Source organism: Pristiophorus japonicus, chromosome 1 (genome assembly GCF_044704955.1).
Source record: "Pristiophorus japonicus isolate sPriJap1 chromosome 1, sPriJap1.hap1, whole genome shotgun sequence".
Lineage (NCBI taxonomy): Eukaryota > Metazoa > Chordata > Chondrichthyes > Pristiophoridae > Pristiophorus > Pristiophorus japonicus.
The window spans coordinates 342,232,805-342,252,793 of NC_091977.1; the positions used below are offsets into that span (position 1 = coordinate 342,232,805).

General features: G+C 43.2%; 1 protein-coding gene across 11 annotated transcripts in view; it reads right to left on the reverse strand.

Moving 5' to 3' along the window:
* The window catches only part of LOC139273211 (cAMP-regulated phosphoprotein 21-like), a 705,332-nt gene that overhangs the window by 573,962 nt on the left and 111,381 nt on the right, over positions 1 to 19,989 (reverse strand). For all 11 annotated transcript variants that reach the window (XM_070889897.1, XM_070889855.1, XM_070889888.1 and 8 more), the window contains exon 2: positions 12,850 to 12,897. The gene's annotated coding sequence lies outside the window, so the exon portion shown is untranslated. The remainder of the gene's footprint in view (positions 1 to 12,849; positions 12,898 to 19,989) is intronic.

A 19,989-nucleotide genomic window follows, 5' to 3' on the forward strand; every position in this document is an offset into this window, starting at 1 on the left:
AATGGCATGTTGGCCTTCATAGCTAAGGGGTTTGAGTATAGGAGCAGGGAGGTCTTTCTGCAGTTGTACAGAGACTTGGTGAGGCCTCACCTGGAATATTTTGTTCAGTTTTGGTCTCCTAATCTGAGGAAGGACGTTTTTGCTATTGAGAGAGTGCAGCGAAGGTTCACCAGACTGATTCCCAGGATGGCAGGACTGACATATGAGAGACTGGATCAACTGGGCCTGTATTCACTGGAGTTTAGAAGGACGAGAGGGAATCTCATAGAAACATGTAAACTTCTAACGGGACTGGACAGGTTAGATGCAGGAAGAATGTTCCCGACGTTGGGGAAGTCCAGAACCAGGGGTCACAGTCTCAGGATGAGGGGTAAGCCATTTAGGACCAAGATGAGGAGAAACTTCTTCACTCAGAGTTGTTAACCTGTGGAATTCTCTACCGCAGGGAGTTATTGACGCAAGTTCGTTGGATATATTCAAGAGGGAGTTAGATATGGCCTTTACAGCTAAAGGGATCAAGGGGTATGGAGAGAAAGCAGGAAAGGGGTACTGAGGTGATGATCAGTCATGATCTTATTGAATGGTGGTGCAGGCTTGAAGGGCCGAATGGCCTACTCCTGCACCTATTTTCTATGTTAAGGGAAGGTTATGTCTGACTAACTTCATTGAATTTTGCGAGGAGGTTACCAAGTGGGTTGATGAGGATAGTGCATATGTGGACGTGTATATGGATTTTAGCAAAACTTTTGATAAGGTCTCACATGGCAGACTAGTCACAAAAGTAAAAGCACAAAGTGGCAAGTTGGATCCAAAATTGGCTCAGAGGCAGGAAGCAAAGGATAATGGTTGTTGGGTGTTTTAGTGACTGGAAGGTTGCATCCAGTGGGGTTCCGCAGGGCTCAGTGTTGGGTCCCTTGCTTTTTGGGGTATATATCAATGACTTGGATTTGAATGTTGGGGGTATTAAGAAGTTTGCAGATGACACTAAAATAGGCTGTGTGGTTGATAATGAAGTAGAAAGCTGCGGATTGCAGGAAGATATCAATGTACTGGTCAGAACAGTGGCAAATGGAATTCAATCCGGATAAGTGTAAGGTAATGCATTTGGGGAGGTCAAACAAGGCAAGGGAATACACATTACATGGTCATCATCATCATCATCATAGGCAGTCCCTCGGAATCAAGGAAGACGTGCTCCCACTCTTAACATGAGTTCTTAGGTGGCTGAACAGTCCAATAAGAGAACCACAATCCCTGCCACAGGTGGGACAGATAGTCGTTGAGGGTAAGGGAGGGTGGGACAGATTTGCCGCATGCTATTTCTGTTGACTGCGCTTGATTTCTGCATACTCTCGGTGATGAGACTTGAGGTGCTCAACACCCTCCCGGATGCTCTTCCTCCACTTAGAGCGGCCTTTGGCCAGGGACTCTCAGGTGTCGGTGGGGATGTTGCACTTTATCAGGAAGGCTTTGAGGGTGTCCTTGTAATGTTTCCTCTGCCCACCTTTGGCTCGTTGCCTTGAAAGAGTTCAGAGTAGAGCGCTTGCTTTGGGAGGCTCTTGTCTGGCATGTGGACAAAGTGGCCTGCCCAGCGGAGCTGATCAAGTGTGGTCAATGCTGACCACATTAAATGGTACGACACTGAAAAGTGTAGAAGAACAAAGGGACCTTGGAGTGCATGTCCACAGATCCCCTGCTAGGAAGGCATATGGAATATTTGCCTTTATTAGTCAAGGCATGGAATACAAGAGCAAGGTGGTTATGCTTGAATTGTATAAAACACTGGCTAGGCTGCAGCTGGAGTAGTGTGCGTAGTTCTGGTCATCACATTGCAGGAAAGATAGGATTGCACTGTTAAGGGTGCAGAGGAGATTTACAAGAATGTTGCCTGGACTAGAGAATTTTGGCTAAGAGAAAAGATTGGAGATGCTGGGTCAGTTTTCTTTAGAACAGAGGAGGCTGAGGGGAGACCTGGTTGAGGTGTATAAAATTATGAGACGCCTGGATAGAGTGGATAGGAAGGACCCGTTTTCCTTGGCAGAGGGGTCAACAAACAGGGGGCATAGATTTAAAGTAATTGGGAGAGGTTTAGAGGAGCTATGAGGGGAAGTTTCTTCAGCCAGAGGGTAGTGGGGTCTGGAACTCACTGCCTGTAGAGGCAGAAACTCTCACCACATTTAAAAAATACTTGGATGTGCACTTAAAGTGCCGTAACCTACAAGGCTACGACCAAGAGCTAGAAAGTGGGATTAGGCTGGATAGCTCTTGGTCAGCCGGCGCGGACACGATGGGCCGAAATGGCCTCCTTCCGTGCTGTAAATTTCTATGATTCTACGATTTTAATATTGGGCCAGGGAAAATTGCTTTTGCGAATTATTAATTATTAATGCAGTATTACTATATTGTTTCCTTGGCTGCAGTTCGGATCTGTCTCTGACCCATGAGACGTGACAGTGCGTAGACAAATGGGCAGCTTGAGCTTCTGCTCATGTTCTATTTCTGTCCCATCCAGTGGGCTGGATAGAATGACTCGGCGGGCCATATTTTGCGCACCACTGCCTTAGATGGAAGATTAAAGCATCCCCATCATGCGACTGTAGACTCCCAATCAGACCCGGGAGCACATCATTGAGCTCTGCCCTCAGAGGAAATTTGCAGACAAACTACAAAATATCCATGCTGTTACACCAGAAAATCTGACTTAGATATTGACATTTGATTTGCTACTACCATACGAAAGAAAATTCAGACATTGGACAATATGGGTATCAACCTGAATGCATAATTGGGATTAGTTTAGGTCAGGAACTAAAGCATATATACTATAAAACTTCTAATTCTTTGTCTGCATACAATTTATTTTTTCTGGTTCATGAGATTTGAAAGGTTGGCCACACCATCATAATGACATCCAGGGTCTTATGATCTTTGTGCAACAGGCTGTAGTCATAAATGAACAAGACTGTTGAATAATCCTAGGAAGAAAACTGATCTATTACTAAGCCTGAAAATGTATTGTTGCAACTACTACCCCAGTTTCCATCAGTAAGTATGCAAAATGTGGTCGGTATTACTATTCTATTGGCAAACTAAATATAACAGATACCCAGTGTGCTCCACTGAACCAATGTAATAGAAGCATTTTAAGAAATTTCCTTTTAACCATATAGCTAATCAAGAGAGAAATATTCAAATGCTATGACTTTTATGCCCATCTGAGCAGGGAGATGGCAGATGTGGCACCAACTTACTGTCTCATCCACAAGACGTGTACCTCTGACAATGCCTAGATTATGTGGTCTCGGCTGACACGTCAGTGCAGTATTGATGGAGGGCTGCATTGTTGAAGGTGCTATCTTTCAGGCAAAATGGTGAATAGCACTGAGTTCTCTCAGGATCTTAGCCAACATTCTTCCCACAACTAAGACCAGCAAAACAGAAACTGCTCGAAACGCTTAGCAGATTAGACAGCATCTATAGTGAGAAAAGGAGGTGAGGCTTCACATGTGAACCCTTTGTCTAAACCAAAACAGAGTATCTGGTCATTCATTAATTTGCTGTTTGAAACCTTCTTCTGCACAAATTGGCTACATGATTTCCCTACAGCAGTGGCTGCACTTCAAAAGTAACATATTATTTGTAAAGTGTTTCAGGATGCCCTGAGGCACTATATAAATGCAAGTTCTTTCCATATTTATTCATATTATTCGATTATCCAATTACTTTGTTCTCCTGTACAAGTGATGTAAAGTTACTCAGATTGGTTTTTAACCATTAAACAAACTAATTGATTTTTTTTCAAAATAAAAATTGATTTTCCAGTTAAATTTATGGTTGAAGTCCTGCCAACCAAGGCAGATACGAGATCTGCTGATAACACTAAAAACACCAAGGCAGAGATTTAAAGGAGTGCATTTATACAGTAAGTTTAACATCGGTGTGGTGTAAAGTGACTTTCACTTCAAACCAACACTAAACTTGCCTTATGTAAATGTAGAGTCAAGGCCCAGCCAAGTTCCAGAGCGAGTCTCTCATTGTTCCAGAATCAGATTGAACTCCGTCTAGATTCAGGCTGCATTTGCAGAATTACTGTAGCATAGGCATGAAATGAATTTGCTTCAAAGATTGTAAATGTACACTCTATGGGCCCAAATTTCCCCAAGAGCTGCCCTGTTTTTTTGGAGTAAGTAGCTTTGTTTGGAGTATCTTAAAAATCGCAAATTTCCCCATTTAACTTGCTCCAATGTAAGTCAGTTAGTTAGGTTTTCTTTTTTGTTTAGTTTGTTCTCTCCAAAAGGGGCATTACAAGCCACTTACACCTCTTCTGACCAAAGAAGCAAATTTGGCCAGCTGAAAGTTACTCCAAATTAACTTAGGCCAGTGTATGTGGCCACAGAAAAATCTTACCTACATTCAAGAAATCAGCGCGGGTAGCCATAGATGGGGGGGGGGCGGAGAGGAGAGGTGGTGAATTAGAGGATTCCAAAGCTCTAAATACCTTCACAACATTACAACATCTTCAGCACAACAGCTGCACAACATCACCACAAATAAATGAAAGATAAATCAGCTACAGAAAATAGAGCAATCCTACCTTGCTGACTGCAGAACACACCGGCTAGCCCTCCCGCCAGGGCTAGGGGCGGCAGGCACGCATGACTATAGGGGTGAGGGATTTTTACTTTTTACAGTTGACCTTAAATGTTGTGTGGTCCGAATGAAGGATGATTCAGTTTTGATGCAAAATATCTTTGATTTTGAATTTTAGTGCACTTCAACGATAACAACAACATCAATAGCCACAACAGGAAAGAAAGTCTGCACCCATCCCTCACCCACATCTCAGGGACGGTGCACTTCCTCATAGGGTCGGTGATGGTGGTGGGGGCCCGGCTTGGGTCTGACCGGTGGCTGGTGTGTGGAGTGAAGTGGGAGTGACATTTGAGTCTCTGGCCTTTGTGCTCTTATTGCAGAAGCCAGCTCCCTCATGACATCTGCCATCGTCTGCACATCCCCTGAAATGCCCGCCTTGATTTCCCGTCTTAGTGCAGAGATTTCACCCGATAGTGTGGCGACCTCATCACGCACCCCACTGACGGCCGCCACGAGTGATTTTGTGAGGGCATTGGTCTCCTCACCCAATGAAAAAACCCGATTAACTTCTGCTGAGGGCTGCCTCTCAGGAGAGACTGGTCGGCTTCTCCTTCCCTGTGGGTCTACCTAGTGGAACCCTTCCTATGCGAGGTACAGGCTGGGATGGTAGGGGACTGGGTGTCCCAAGATGCATTTCCCGACCCGCGACCTCGGAAGGTGTGAAGCCATGGAAGGTTGCCGAGGAGCTAATGGAGGATTCTGGCTGTGTGATGCCCTGTGATATGTCCTGATCGATATTGCGGTCAGCATTCTCCTGAGCACACATTTCCATGGATCCCTCCTCCCCCCACCCGCCTTGGTCTGGAGCGCACGCATCTGGATCCTCAGGATCTTGGAGTGTCGTCGTCTTCTGCAAAAGACAACACAACAGTCAAATGGTTAGCAGCACAGGATGGGTGGCATGAGTTGTCTCATGTGTAGCAGGCCAGTCAGCAGGTTGATTTGAAGGGCCACTATGCATTTTAATGACTCATGTGTGGGTTGGGCTTGTGCAGTGCTTATTCTTTTTCTGCCAGTGCGAGTCAGCAAGGCAGCAACACTCTGTTCCAGGGGTGTCAGTTGGTGCAGATTTGGTGTACCTCTTCCTGTTCTAGTTCTCTCCCTCTTGTTGTGGGCCAATTTCTTCTGCAAATATGAAAATATTAATTTGTCAGACATGGTGAGCTTCTGATGGGTGGGACACATACATATGCTCACATTTTCTACTGCGATTCAATTTAAAGAAGAAGATATTACTTACACTCACTTAACCAATGTCCTGCATTTCTTCTTGCACTGGCTTCCAGATCTTGTGGTGTTGACCTCAGCGGAAAATTCTTCGGCAACGAGGTTCCATCTTTTTCTTATTTCCTTGGGGGAGACCTTTGACGGACCATTCTTGCTGATATCCAGCTCCAGCTATTTTTCTTCAATAACTGTCACTAATTTCTCCACTTCCTCATGGAGGAAATTCTTGGTTCTTCTTGCACGCTCTTGCGCCATTCGTCTATTAGACTCAAACGCAGGTAATGTTCAAAGATCACACTTACACCTATTCAGCACTCCTTTCCACTCCCTCAGTCACACAAAAATCAATATTCAAAGCTCATCTTTATATATGCTCCATTGCCACTTAGTCTGAGGACACTCTCCCTTTAATTGGCCGATTGCCAAGCTTCCTGTTACACTGCACATGCGCGCAGACTGAACCGCCCATTGCGCATGCGCGCACACTCAAACGGTCATGCGTGCCCCTGCCGGTACTGCACGACATGCTGGGCCCAAGCCCTGCCCCCCTGCCGGCCACCTCCGCCCTCCCTCCCTCCCCCCCCCCCCCCCAGACTCTGCTGCATGATGCCGATGGATTCGGGCAACGAGGGAGCGGTCAAATTCAGAGGTAGATTTTTGGCGCTTTTTTTCCTCCAGGAAGTCGGCGCACCACATCGAGATACACCGCTCTAAGCGGCTGGGGAAATTCAGGGACTGGTCGCACCTCGGAAATTTTCAAAACAAAATAAAAAACTTAAATAATGAACGGATACAAATGATAAGTTCTTTCTAACAGCCATTGTATGGAAGATAAGTTCCCAGCCATCTTAACACATGAAAGAAATACTGAGAACATTTTAAAATGTGGAAAGGCACACAATAGATGTAAGCTGACAATTGTGTAAATCAAAAAACAGAATGACTTACGAACTACATACATCAAGGCAAGGGATGCTGGATAGTAAAAGGAAGCACTTTATAAATGTAGCACCTTTTTGTAACACAAAATAGTTTTGTCCTACTTTGCACAATCAGAAAATTGTCAAACAGTAACAAATATTTATTTGATCAACTTGAAATGCACAACATTTTTGAGGGGATTTTGATTAATTTTAAAATCTAATGAGTCATTTCAAAATTAATGAAGTGACAAGCTATCACTCTCAGGTAGGCAGCATTTTTACTCATCTATCCTGACAGCCTTTCCCCATTTAGATTAAAAACAACTGGAGAAGTATGAAGAGAATAGAACTTATAGGATCATCCTAATTCTTTAAATTAAGCATCCTCTACAAACAATACTCTAAATTACTGTTAAACGTCACCATTAGATGCCCTCTTACAGCAAGATTTGACCCAATCATCATCATAAGCAGTCCCTCGGAATCGAGGAAGACTTGCTTCCACTCTTAACACGAGTCCTTAGGAGGCTGAACAGTCCAATACGAGAGCCACAGTCCCTGCCACAGGTGGGTAAGGGGTGGGTGGGACAGGTTTGCCGCGCGTTCTTTCTGTTGCCTGCGCTTGGCGATGAGACTTGAGGCGCTCAGCGCCCTCCCGGATGCACTTCCTCCACTCAGGGCGGTCTTTGGCCAGGGACTCCCAGTTGTTGGTGGGGATGCCGCACTTTATCAGGGAGGCTTTGGGGGTGTCCTTGTAATGTTTCCTCTGTCCACCCTTGGCTCGTTTGCCATGAAGGAGTTCAGAGTAGAGCACTTGCTTTGGGAGTCTCGTGTCTGGCATGTGGACAACGTGGCCTGCCCAGCGGATCAAGTGTGGTCAGTGCTTCAATGCTGGGGATGTTGGCCTGGTCGAGGACGCTAATGTTAGTACGTCTGTCCTCCCAGGGAATTTGTAGGATCTTGCGGAGGCATCGTTGATGGTATTTCTCCAGCGACTTGGTGTCTACTGTACATCGCCCATACCTCTGAGCCATACAGGAGGGCGGGTATTACTACAGCCCTGCAGACCATGAGCTTGGTGGTAGATTTGAGGGCCTGGTCTTCAAACACTCTTTTCCTCAGGCGGCCGAAGACTGCCCTGGCGCACTGGAGGCGGTGTTGGATCTCATCAATGTCTGCTTTTGTTGATAAGAGGCTCCCGAGGTATGGGAAATGGATGTTTAGCGTAAGGCCCATGTTTTCGCATGCCTCAGTAAATATGTCAACTATATCCTGGAGTTCATCCTTTGAATGTGCGCAGACATCGTCCGCGTACTGTAGTTCGACGACAAAGGTTGGGTGGTCTTGGACCTGGCCTGGAGGCGGAGAAGGTCAAACAGTTTCCCACTGGTTCTGTAGTTTAGTTTCACTCCAGCGAGGAGCTTGTTGACTGAGGTGGAGCATGGCAGCGAGGAATATGGTAATACTTAGTTATTTATTTATTAAAAAGATTCTGTCTAGTTGAGATACATTCGGAGGGATTTTCAGAGATGGGCAGTTTATTCCCAAATATTTAGAAATGAATTTTCCACCGCATGAACACAAATGTATCAAATTACCCAGAGTTTTTCATGGGCAGCTCATTATTATAATTCAGGAAAGCTCCATATGCAGGGAGGACAACAGTGACAGGAGCAAAATATTGTGAGTCAGTCAAATATAAGGGAATGGGAATACTGAAAAACATGCCACATTTGCAGACAAAAATTCTGAAAGCTCTTAGAAAAGCTCAAAAAGCAATTGAACCTCTTTACAGCCTTTGTCAATGCTGACGGAAGAGGATCTAAGAAGTGGTGGACAAAAATGAAGGGAAGGGAAGGGAAATCCATGGTGGAGATAAGAATCAGCAGGCAAGTATCAGAGCAACCTGGCACCTGTTGTTGGCTGCTGAAGTTGCGGTGGTGCTGCATGACGTGGTTGCAAGGATTGCCCTCTTTACCACTCCATGGTACCAACCCCGCCAATTGGTCAACACTGCAGCACACCTGCAAAGAGGTGGAGCCGAGTTTTAAGACACAACCATCATTGGTTGTGTCAGCTCTATACTGCAGATATCATTAGTAGTTGCAGCCAATTAGGACACTATGGCTTTTGATCATCTTGGCATGCCATTCTTCATTCAGTGCCACTGAAAGCTTGATATACTGTGATTGTCGCCCCCCAAATCCGTGCCCCACTTTCCCACAATTCCATGTTTGAATCCCTCCAATCCGGTTTCCACAACTGCCACAGTACTGAAACGGCACTCGGTCACAAAAGACATCCTTTGTGACTGTGACTAGGGCAAACTACCCCTCCTCGTCCTTCTTGACTGGTCTGCAGCCTTTGACATGGTTGACCACTCTAATCTTCTCCAACGCCTCTCTACCATCATCCAGCTGGGTGGGAATGCACTCGCCTGGTTCCATTCTAATCGATCTAATTGTAGTCATAGAATCACCTGCATTGGCTTCTCTTCCCATCTAGTTACCTCTGGTGTCCTCCAAGGATCTATCCTTGGTCCCCTCCTATTTCTCATCTACATGTTGCCCCTTAGCGACATCATCTGCAGTGTCAGTTTCCACGTGTACGCTGATGACACCCAGCTCTACCTCACTACCACTTTTTTCGACCCCTCCACGGTCCCTAAATTGTCAGACTGCTTGTCAGACATCCAGTTCTAGATGAGCAAAAATGTTCTCTAATTGAATATTGGGAACGAAGCCATTGTTTTTGGCCCCCGCCACAAACTCCGTTCCCTAGCCACTGACTCCATCCCTCTCCCCAACCTCTGTCTGAGGCTGAACCTTGGTGTCATATTTGACCCTGAAATGAGCTATTGACCACATAATCCTCAGCATAAATAAGACCAGCTATTTCCACCTCCGCCCTTGCCTCAGCTCATCTGCTGCTGAAGCCCTCATCCATGCCTTTGTTACATCTAGACTTGACTATTCCAATGCACTCCTGGCTGGCCTCCCACATTCTACCCTACAAAAACTAGAAGTGATCCAAAACTCGGTAGCACGTGTCCTAACTCGGCTCACCCATCACCCCTGTGCTCGCCTACAGTGACTCTCGGTTAAGCAACGCTTCGATTTCAAAATTTTCATCCTTGTTTTCAAGTCTCTCTATAGCCTTGCCCCTCCCCATCTCCAATCTCCTTCAGCCTCACACCCCACCCCCCACCCTGATTTCTCATGTGCTCAGTGTCAAGCTTTCTTTCTCATAACACCACTGTGAAGCACCTTGGGATGTTTCACTACATTAAAGGTGTTATAGAAATACAAGTTGTTGTTGCTGTTGATTGTGGTGCTTGTGAGGAGGCATCCAGCATTACAATTGTTAGGCATTCATATATCTTCATTGTACCATTACATAAAAACATAAGAAATAGGAGTAGGAGTAGGCCATACGTCCCTTCAAGCCTGCTCCGCCATTTAATACAATCATGGCTGATCCGATCATGGGCTCAGGTTCACTTCCCTGCCTGCTCCCCGTAACCCCTTATCGGTTAAGAAACTGTTTATCTCTGTCTTAAATTTATCCGAAGACCCAGCTTCCAAAGCTCTCCGAGGCAGCGAATTCCACAGATTTACAACCCTCAGAAGAACTTCCTCCTCATCTCAGTTTTAAATAGGCGGCCCCTTATTTTAGTTCTCGTCTCCCCCACCAGTGGAAACATCCTCTCTGCATCCACCTTATCAAACCCCCTCATAATCTTACACATTTCGATAAGATCACCTCTCATTCTTCTGAATTCCAATGAGTAGAGGCCCAACCTATTCAACCTTTCCTCATAAGTCAACCATCTCATCTCCGGAATCAACCTAATGAACCTTCTCTGAACTGCCTCCAAAGCAAGTATATCCTTTCGTAAATATGGAAACCAAAACCGCACGCAGTATTCCAGGTGTGGCCTCACCAATACCTTGTATGACTGAGCAAGACTTCCCTGCTTTTATACTCCTTTGCAATAAAGGCCAAGATTCCATTGGCCTTCCTGATCACTTGCTGTACCTGCATACTATCCTTTTGTGTTTCATGCATAAGTACCACCAGGTCCCGCTGTACTGCAGCACTTTGCAATCTTTCTCCATTTAAATAATAAATTTGATTTTTTTTCTGCCAAAATGCATAACCTCACACTTTCCAACATTATACTCCATCTGCCAAATTTTTGCCCATTCACTTAGCCTATGTCCATGTCCTTTTGCAGGTTTTTTATTTCCTCCTCACACAATGCTTTTCCTCCCACCTTTGTATCGTCAGCAAACTTGGCTACGTTACACTTGGTCCCTTCATCCAAGTCGTTAACATAGATTGTAAACAGTTGGGGTCCCAGCACTGATCCCTGTGGCACCCCACTAGTTACTGATTGCCAACCCGAGAATGACCCATTTATCCCGACTCTCTATTTTCTGTTAGTTAGCCAATCCTCTATCCATGCTAATATATTACTCCCAACCCAGTGAACTTCTATCTTGTGCAGTAACTTTTTATGTGGCACCTTGTCAAATGCCTTCTGGAAGTCCAAATACACCACATCCACTGGTTCCCCTTTATCCATCCTGTTTGTTACATCCTCAAAGAACTACAGCAAATTTGTCAAACATTACTTTCCCTTCATAAATCCATGCTGATTCTGCCTGACTGAATTATGCTTTTCCAAATGTCCTACTACTGCTTCTTTAACAATGGACTCCAACATCTTCCCAATGACAGATGTTAGGCTAACTGGCCTATAGTTTCCTGCTTTTTGTCTGCCTCCTTTTTTAAAAAAAAACAGGGACGTTACATTTGCAGTTTTCCAATCTGCTGGGACCTCCCCAGAATCCAGGGAATTTTGGTAAATTACAACCAATGCATCCACTATCCCTGCCGCTACTTCTCTTAAGACCCTAGGATGTAAGCCATCAGGTCCAAGGGATTTATCCACCTTTAGTCCCATTATCTTACTGAGTACCACCACCTTAGTGATTGTGATTGTGTTAAGTTCCTCCCCCCTCTAGACCCTTGACTATCCACTGTTGGGATATTTTTAGTGTCCTCTACCGTAAAGACTGATACAAAGTATTTGTTGAGAGTTTCTGCCATCTCCATGTTTCCTGTCACGAATTCCCCGGTCTCGTCCTCTAAGGGACCAACATGTACTTTAGCTACTCTTTTCCTTTTTATATACCTGTAGAAATTCTTGCCATCTGTTTTTATATTTCATACTAGTTTACTTTCATAGTCTACCCTTTCTTAATCATTTTTGAGTCGTTCTTTGCTGGCTTTCAAAAGCTTCTCAATCTTCTGTCCTCCCACTAGTTTTGGTCACTTTGTATGCCCTGGTTTTTAAATTGGATACTATTCTTTATTTCTTTAGTTAGCCATGGATGGCTATCTTTCTTTTGCATCTTTTCCTCCTCACTGGAATATATTTTTCTTGAGAGCTATGAAATATCTCATTAAATGTACGCAAGCTCATCAACCGTCCTACACTTTAATCTATTTTCCCAGTCCACTTTAGCCAACTCTGCCCTCATACCTTTGTAGTCTCCTTTATTTAAGCTTAATTGGTTCTGTCCCAGCCTGTTTTGGGAATAAGAACTTCCACATGTAGCAATCCTCTGCTAATCCAGTTATGAATCTCCTCCCAGTTTCTCAGTCAGCATCGTCTAATTTGTGCACACAAATCACGCAATCCCAATCAGAAAAATCCCCGCTATTTTATGCAAGAATCTGCTCATTTTCATTGCTCAAGAGCATTTCATATTACAAAGACCATTGCAATTGGAAATGAGATACATACTATGAACTGAATAGCAAGCTAAGAATTTCAGGACAATGCATTGATTGAATGTAATAGTTATCATACAACTTTTCAATCAGCAAATTCAAGCTGATTTTAATCACTGCAAATGCTGTGAAATACAGCAACTATCTACATGAGCAAAATTAAGAAACGTTTAATATCAGTATGCAGAACACATACACATTTAATTTTTTACAAATTAAATCACACACATAATAGTACACTTACCTGGAATTATTTTGTTCAGATTACAGAACTTATGGTTTTGGAAGCCCCCTGCAACGCAAGACAAATTTACATTTACAAGGCAGGAATTATACATACAAAACTGAAAGCACAGATTATGTAGCTCACTTTACAGAAACATAACAGAGCTCAAGAATTACAACGTATCATGTTAAGAAAGTTTAATGAACCTACAGATTAGAATACATACTGTGGTATAATGTATATACTGTACAATATTTGCAGATATCAACTATTTGACTGTTCTGATAATCAAGGTGCAAGTCACTGGAAGTCCATAAGGACAACATTAACTAAAAGCATCAAAATCAGTGTATAATGTAGTCACAGATAACTGAGATTGAACAATTAGAAGTGCTTTGTAATGGCATGTTGACACAATCATGCAAAGCACAAACACTAGATGAAATCAAGTTAATAGCTTACACTTCAGATGGTAAGGTATATAAAAAAAGGATGAAACACTCATCATCATAAGCAGTCTCTCAAAAACGAGGAAGACTTGCTTCCACTCTAAAAGTGAGTTCTTAGGTGACTGAACAGTCCAATGAAACACGAGAGAGCCACTGAATATGGAAAACATTCAATGAGTGACCCACTGTGTTGTCATAAAATCAATGTTTTCTGCTTTCAATAGTTCATAGATTCATATTTTTTATATCACAAAATAACCAACACCACTAAAACAGATTATCTGGTCATTCCCACACTGTTGCTATGCACACAACCACTGCCACATTTCCTATGTTACAAGAGTGACTACACTTCAAAAGTACTTCATTGGCTGAAAAGTGCTTTGGATGGCCCGAGGTTGTGAAAGGCAATATTTAAATGCAAGTTCTTTCTTTGTCTGTAATGACTACTGGCATTATCGATGACCCCTTTGAGCAAGTTTTTGTTCCACTAACTCTAGGCTAAAAATATATGGACGAAGGTAGAATGGCACCAAATAACAGGAAGGTTCTTCGACAAAGAAAGAGTATGTTTTACAATTCAGAATTTCTCCCAAATCTCTTCATTCATGTTCAGATCAAATTGCACTATCCACAATCAGTTCTGAAACTTGCACCCTATGGATGCCATGAATAGCAGTAGAATGCAAAAGATTAACATTTACCCTGTTACCAAGTTATCTCACATTACAATTTGCACAAGTTGTGCACCTGCAAAAGGTGAAAAAAAAGTCACACTACATAATACTGTCCAATTTACATGATTTTAATTAAACAAAAGCAAAAGGAATATAGCAGAATAGTCAGTGCCCTAAATCTTTAGTCCTTTTCAGAAGTTTTTTGTGAGCGTTTGAGAATTGTAACACGAGTGCTTTTAGTGTCCAGTCTCACTACCACAACTCAAACACATGGTTGAAACAAGAAACCTCTTGAATAGATAAAACCAATTATTCTTATATTTCTCCACATAGGCTTTTGCCAGTACAGATCAAAGCAGTCCTTTCATAATAGGTATATAACATTTTTTTAATCAATTTTATCTTTCATCAGACACAGCATAAACGGCTGGCTTCTGGAATCTGGATGAGTTTTGTGTCCTCCAACTCTTAATTTGTGTATCAAATAGCCTGGTCTCGAGAACAATCCTTGATAACCATTATGGATGTGAAGGCTTTCAGTGAATCCAATGTTTCAAGCATGAGGATTTCCATGCAATTAGCCCGTGATAACATCTCTCCAGTACACTATCAACTGGCATTCATTGTGCCACTCTCTCCTCCTCTCACATACACACCAATTGAGTTACCTTCCGAAAGCAGCAGAGTTTAATTCTAAATTCACAACATTTCTAAAATCTCATAAAACAGATATGATAGAAATGTAATGGTTTGAAGCAAGATGGGCCCTGCTTCCATCATACAGAAAGCAGATGAGCAGATGACACAAAGATTAGTGGGAAAGCGGGTTGTGTAGAGGACACAGAAAGGCTGCAAAGAGATTTAGATAGGTTAAGCGAATGGGCTAAGGTTTGGCAGATGCAATACAATGTCGGAAAGTGTGAGGTCATCCACCTTGGAAAAAAAAACAGTAAAAGGGAATATTATTTGAATGGGGAGAAATTACAACATGCTGCAGTGCAGAGGGACCTGGGAGTCCTTGTGCACGAATCCCAAAAAGTTAGTTTACAGGTGCAGCAGGTAATCAGGAAGGCGAATGGAATGTTGGCCTTCATTGCGAGTGGGATGGAGTACAAAAGCAGGGAGGTCCTGCTGCAACTGTATCGGGTATTGGTGAGGCCGCACCTGGAGTACTGCGTGCAGTTTTGGTCATCTTACTTAAGGAAGGATATACTAGCTTTGGAGGGGGTACAGAGACGATTCACTACGCTGATTCCGGAGATGAGGGGGTTACCTTATGATGATAGATTGAGTAGACTGGGTCTTTACGGAGGAGCCAATTTAAAACCGAGTTGAGAAAGAATTTCTTCTCCAAGATGGTTGTGAATCTGTGGAATTCTCTGCCCAAGGAAGCAGTTGAGGCTAGCTCATTGAATGTTTTCAAGTCAAAGATAGATAGATTTTTAACCAATAAGGGAATTAAGGGTTATGGGGAGAGGGCGGGTAAGTGGAGCTGAGTCCACGACCAGATCAGCCATGATCTTATTGAATGGCGGAGCAGGCTCGAGGGGCTAGATGGCCTGCTCCTGTTTCTAATTCTTATGTTATGTTCTTACTCGTTGGAGTTCAGAAGGATGAGGGGTGATCTTATAGAAACATTTAAAATAATGAAAGGGATAGACAAGATAGAGGCAGAGAGGTCGTTTCCACTGGTCGTGGAGACTAGAACTAGGGGGCACAGCATCAAAATACGGGGGAGCCAATTTAAAACCGAGTTGAGAAGGAATTTCTTCTCCCAGAGGATTGTGAATCTGTGGAATTCTCTGCCCAAGGAAGCAGTTGAGGCTGGCTCATTGAATGTATTCAAGTCACGGATAGATAGATTGATTTTTAACCAATAAGGGAATTAAGGGTTACGGGGAGCGGGCGGGTAAGTGGAGCTGAGTCCGCGGCCAGATCAGCCAAGATCTTGTTGAATGGCGGAGCAGGCTCGAGGGGCTAGATGGCCTACTCCTGTTCCTAATTCTTATGTTCTTATGTTCTTATGTACTTTGAACAAGCAACAGAAAAAAAAAAAGAGAGCAGAGTTCAAGCTTTGTCAAAATACATTTTATTTTTAAATAGTTACGTTATGTAGGAGATGGAATGGGAAGAATAAATTTGGGCATGCCTGTAAATAAAATTTATCATAGAATTCTCCAGGGAAAAGAAACATAGATAAGTGAATTTGGAAAATGGAAGTATTGAGGACAATAACAATTGCTATTTGTCACTCCATAGAAATGCTGTATATGTTCATTTATTTTGAAGATGTAGTCTAATGCAACAGAATGCAATTATACATAATTCAAGGGAGTTTTGTTTTACCATTGTTTAATATTTCTAATAAAGTTAAGTGCTGTCTATTTTACTTATCAATGGAGTCTTCCATTTTCTGCCCACCGATTTAAAAAATCAACTTTAAAATCTTCATCTTAGTTTTCAAAATCTTCCATGGCATGTTCCATTATCTAATAGCAGCAGAAATTGGCTCCAATTAAATATTGGGAAGACCTAACCCATCCCCACCCCAAATTTAGTTCCCTAGCCACCAATTCCATCCCCTCCCTGACCACTGAGGCTGAGCCACACTGTTCACAACCACACTAACCTACTTTACCCTGAGCTGAGCTTCTGAGCCCGTATCCAATCCATCACCAAGGTCACCAATTTCCAGCTCCATAAAATTGCTCGGCTCCAACCCTGCCTCAGTCCACCTTCTGCTGATACTCTGAAAGCATCCCAGTCCAGCAATGCTTCAAATTTAAAATTCTCATCCTTGTGTTCAAATCCCTCCATAGCCTTGACCATTACTATCAGCATTTCTATGGAGTGACAAATAGTAATTGTTATTGTCCTCAATACTTCCATTTTCCTAATTCACTTATCTATGTTCCTTTTCCCTGGAGAATTCTATGATAAATTTTATTTACAGGCATGTCCAAATTTATTCTTCCCATTCCATCTCCTACATAACGTATCTATTTAAAAATAAAATGTATTTTGACAAAGCTTGAACTCTGCTCTCATCCAGCCCTACAATGCTTCGAAAACTCTGCGTTCCTCCAATTCTGGCCTCTTGTACACTCCCGATTTGCTTCGCCACTGCACTGGCAGCTGTACCTTCAGCTATCTAGCCCCTAAGTCTGGAATTCCCTGCCAGGGGATTCAATTTTGGCCCACCCCTTTTTTTCAAGCGCACTTACCAGAGATGCGCCGTTTTTCTCTGTTCAGAAGTGCGGCGAAAAAATTCCTCCCCACTTTGGCCACTGTCCGGCCTTCTCCCTGTGGTCGCGCAGCATGGCCAGTCGAGTCGGGGGTGGAGCCAGAGTCCTGCACCGTAAACAGTGCCGGGATGTCTGCACATGCGCAGTGGAGTGTCCGTGCATGCGCAGTAGCTCCTCGCCCCCAGCCTCTCCGTGTCTTGTTGCAGCTGCTGTGTGGGAGGGACCCGATGCCGGTCAAATGTTGCTGTGAGTAGGGGTAGTTGATTTGAAGCTTTAATCATCTAGATATTGCACCGGGAGACCACTCGGCCAGGGCTAGGGGCGGTCAGGAGAACTGATAGTAATCATCCAGGCAGGAACACTACCATTTCTCCTGACCACCCCTAGCCCTGGCCGAGTGCTCTCCCGGTGCGATCGATCCAGTATCATCATTGCAAACAAATAGTTGTTTAAATTAGTTGAGCGATTAGGGCAAATTAATTCAACTATCTTTTACTTTTTATTTTTGTAGTTTAAGCTTCCACGAATGCTTCTGTTATATAGTAAATTAACTTTGCGAAGTTTGTCATATGATGTCCTGTATAACTGTTTGATTCTATTCACATTCTTTAGTCATTAAGTTTCTTTATTAGTGACCAAATTAAATCTTAGTCTTTTAAAACTCACTCGGCCAGGGCTAGGGGTGGGAGGCCAGCAGAACTGATAGAAATCATCCAGGCAGGAGCACTATCAGTTCTGCTGGCCTCCCACCCCTAGCCCAAGCAGAACGGCCTCCGATGTACCTACCTGCACTGATTTCTTCACTCTCCGCAAGGGTTTCCTGAAGTGGCCACATATGCTGGTCTAAGTAGATTTGGAGTTACTATTAGCTGGCCAAAGTTGCCTAAATGGGCAGAACTGACGTAGGTGGCTGGTAACTCCCCCTTTTGAGAGAAAAAAAAATCGTAACTAATTCACTTACACTGGTGCAAATTAAATGTGCAAAATGGGGATTTTTAAGTTATGCCAGAAAAATCAAGTTACTCCAAAAAAAACTGAGCAACTCCTGGTCAAAACTGAGCTCTACATTTCTCCACCACTCTACCTCACTGTCCCCCTTTAAGATGCTCCTTAAAACCTACCTCCGTGTCCAAGCTTTTGGTCACCTGAACGGGCAAGAATTAATCCAAGGAAGGAACACAAGAGACTATTTATAAAGAATGTGGCAATCTAACATATGTGGTTAAGAAACAGAGTTAAGGATAATAAAAACTACATTCTACAAAAGCAACTATCAGTTGAACAATATTTTATGGCAACACTTACATGGTCAAAACAAATTGGAGTGGAGTCACCGATTTAGCTGCACCATTTATTCCTGGCAAGTGGTGCAAGACCATCTCGGAGAAATAGGTGGTGCAGAGTCTTTCTAAAACTACTTTTTAAAATTACAAAGGCCCCGAATTCACGGTCCCTATGGGTGCGTGCAAGGCACGCACATGCCCACAGGGGCCTCGCAGGTTACAAGTTTAGGCAAGCAAAGCGCATGTGCTTAAATCCGCAACTTGCGATCCATCAAGAATCCTCATTACAGATCGCACGCATCCGGAAGTAAAAGGCCTCCGCGGGTGTTAGGCTATTTACCCAACTTCTGCCCAGCGAATGCAAAGCCTGCTTTTATCAGCACAAGACTTTTAAAAGGACAGAAAAATATACTTTTTTCAACGATTTCATTTAAAATCCTGTTAAATAAGGCAAGTTTATTTTTAGACCCTTTGAAATATGTAAATTTACTTTTCAAAAAATGCAATTTGTGTTTTAAATAATTAAAAATTCCATTTTGATTTATTTCGACATACGGGATAACCATAAGTATGAATGGAATACCCCTACTTGAATTGGTTGGGCCGCCCCAGTGATCCCAGGGATGTGTACGAAGTGCCCAAGTCTCTGGAATATGTGGGCCCAGAAATTGCGGTCGGAAGCATCCGCCTGCGGAAACCTCCGACCGTAATTTCTGGGCCAACGTTAGCAAAGAGCTGACTGTTCCCTGGGTCTTTTTTTTATATATTGAAATTGTGACCAACTGGTAAGTAGAATTATGCTTTGTGTGAACATGAACGCACAGAGCTTGGCTTTTCCCAAGTAGAACAGCTGACTTGCACTGCTCTAAAGTAGGTGCCACTGTCAAATCAAATGTGCACTTATCAACCCGGTTTTCTTCTTTCTAATCTCAGAGCTCATTGAACAAACATCCAAAAGCTGGTTAGTGTCTTAAGTAAAATGTGCCAGCTTCAGTGTTTGATCATTAGCCCAATGAGACTTGGGTCACAAGTAGCTGAAGAAATTGACTTGACTAAAAGTTAAAAGTAGTCAGCTACCATTTGAGCCACTGTTTTCTTCTTGTCCTTTTGCAGTTTTCCAAATCACGACTGGCGGCAAAGTAGGTGGCAGCGTAATTGGCTAACACCGCAGCATGTCTTGGACTTGGTCATCAGACTCTGGAAAGTACTCACAGCCCAGTCAGATTTGAACATTCATTTTCATTTGACAGAAAAATCACAAACTCTGCCAATGTCTCAAAGGAGCAAAGACATCCTTTTCCTTATTCATGAACACAAGGCAAGCTTGCAAACAAATTTCTCAATCTGGTCTTTTACAGTGAAAATGCCAGTAGCACATCCTTGAATTAATATGTAGCATGAATTCAGGTATTCAAATATCTCATCCAAATATGTTATTACAGCAATCCAGTGATAGTTTTCAAAGATTGAAAATATGAGAAAGATGCAGACTTTGTCATGAAGC